The sequence below is a fragment of the Danio rerio genome, chromosome 25 (genome assembly GCF_052040795.2).
Source record: "Danio rerio strain M-AB ecotype USA chromosome 25, GRCz13ab, whole genome shotgun sequence".
NCBI classification, from domain to species: domain Eukaryota; kingdom Metazoa; phylum Chordata; class Actinopteri; order Cypriniformes; family Danionidae; genus Danio; species Danio rerio.
Genome location: NC_141045.1, coordinates 37,647,501 through 37,650,000, shown reverse-complemented (window position 1 = coordinate 37,650,000; position 2,500 = coordinate 37,647,501). Strand labels below are relative to the sequence as shown.

The 2,500-nt window shown below is 29.7% G+C and overlaps 1 protein-coding gene across 3 annotated transcripts in view; it reads right to left on the bottom strand.

The window, feature by feature from the left end:
• The window catches only part of ccdc136a (coiled-coil domain containing 136a), a 28,450-nt gene that overhangs the window by 2,366 nt on the left and 23,584 nt on the right, over positions 1-2,500 (bottom strand). The window lies entirely within an intron of this gene.

The window sequence follows — 2,500 nt, the reverse complement described above, 5'->3', positions numbered from 1 at the left end:
AATTCTTATTGGTTTATTCGTTACTAGTTTTATTTGTTTTGCCTGTTTGAATTTTTTGTTTGTTTGATTGTTTGTATTGAATGGAATGCTCAATATTTAATAATTTGTTTATTAATTTGTTTGTTTGTTTTTTCACTCTTTATTTAGCTTGAGTCAATATTTAGCCCAGTGTTTTGTGTTTTTTGTTTTAGTTATAAATAATAGTAACAATATATGTGTATTAATTAATTAATTTATTGGTTTATTCGTTTGCCTGTTTAACATATATATATATATATATATATATATATATATATATATATATATATATATATATATATATATATATATATATATATATATATATATACTAGTTTTTTTGTTTGTTTTGCCTGTTTGTTTAATCTTTTGTTTGTTTGTTTGTATTGAATGGAATGCTCAATATTTAATAATTTGTTTATTAATATTCAGCTCAGTATTTGTGTTTGTTTATTTATTAATTAGTTCATTAATTATAAATAATAGAACAAATATTTATTTTTGTTTGTTTGAATATAACACAAATGAAAAAATAAATATAAAAGTATTTATTTGTTTTGTCTGTTTGTTTATTTATTATTTTTTTCATTTGTTTGTTTGTAATGAATGGACTGATCAATATTTACTAATTTGTTTATGAATTTGTTTAATTTTTTTTCATTCTGTGTTGAGCTAAAGTGTAAAATACACATCAGGGATTCAGTATCTATAATTATTTACCTCAGTATTTATTTATTTACTTATTACTTTGTTTATTAATTATAAATAATTAAATAACAGTAACTATATTTTTGTAATAACACAATTATTGGTTTATTTTTTTGCCTGTTTAATTATAACACAAGTTGCATACATAAATATACTAGTATTTATATGTTTTGCCTACTTGTTTAATTTTTGATTTGTTTGTTTGTTTGTAATGAATGCTCAATATTTACTTGTTTGTTTATTAATTTGTTTGTTTCTTTTTTCACTCTTTATTTAGCTCAATATATTTAGCTTGATAATAGTAACCACAATTGTGTATTAATTCATTCATTTAATACTCTGATTATAACAGAAATGAAATAAATAAATATGAATATTTGTTTGTTTTGTCTGTTTATAATACACATCTGGGATTAAATATCTGTTTCAATATTTACCTGAGTATTCAATATAATGTCAACTATTTTAAGGTTCAATAATCAGACCCTTATTTTCTTCCACTGAAAAACAGGGACTTTGTTAAATCATGCCGTGATTAAAAAAGACATACTAAATAATACTAAATATACGGAACCCAAAGGGCAAAGGTGTCTTTAACTTTGCTGTTCAATCACATGTTCGATAATGTGAAACATAATTCAGAACAGCAGAGGAAGCAGGTGAAGTCATCAAGCTATCGGTGAGAGACGATTGTGAATGATCTTTTTTAAATGAGCGCTGTGTTTCTCTGCACCTGTCACTTCACACTGCTAAAGTTTCATTGAAATCATCACTCCAGGAAACATCGCTTATGATTTCACTCGCTCTCTGACACATAACCTTTAAGCCATCTGACCTGCTCTCGGTCTGTCTGTGTGTAATACAGAAAAATCATGCTCTCTTTCATTTCAACACTCTTTCATTTCTTTGAATACAAAGTGTTGTTGTTCAATAATTAACAGTGCACTAGGCAATATTTGAAAATCACCCTTGACCAGACTTCATTCATGTATTCATTTTGATTTGGCTTAGTCCCTTATTTATTAGGGGTCACCACAGTGGAATGAACCACCAACTATTCTAGCATTTGTTTTACGCAGCGGTTGCCCTTCTAGCCACAACCCAGTACTGGGAAACACCCATACACACTCGATTCACACAATCATACACTACGGCTAATTTAGTTTATTCAATTCACCTATTGCTAACCACTGAGCCACTGTGCTGCCCCTGACTGGACTTAAAGGGCTGCAATTTTACCCCTTTTACAAGATGTACAATAAGCCATTGGTGTCTCCAGAATGTTTGTGAAGTTTCAGCTCAAAATACCCATCAGATCATTTATTATAACCTGCTGAAAATGTCGATTTTGGGGTCAGAGGGAACTGTAGCTGTTTTTTCGTAGCCTGTGCTTTAAATGCAAATGAGCTGCTTTTCCCCGCCCACTGTTTTCTTGCTTTACATCAGATAAACAGCAGACAAACTACTGTTTCTGAGTCAAAAATACCACAGTAAGACTGAACCCGAAACTTCCACACTGGTTATTTTTGTGGAATTTGTTCAAGCCTTTTTGCAATGATGAGTCACACACAAATGCCATTACAAAGTTTACAGTATACACACACACACACACACACACACGTACACGTTTAACTTTTTAGTTTTTTTGTACTTGTGGCAAATGTGACAGGATACAAGTTAATATACACTGCTGTTATCCTACTAGGGTTGGGTGATGTCGACCAATTTGGCATCGTACAATGTCTAATGTCAAACATCACGATGCCATTGTAGG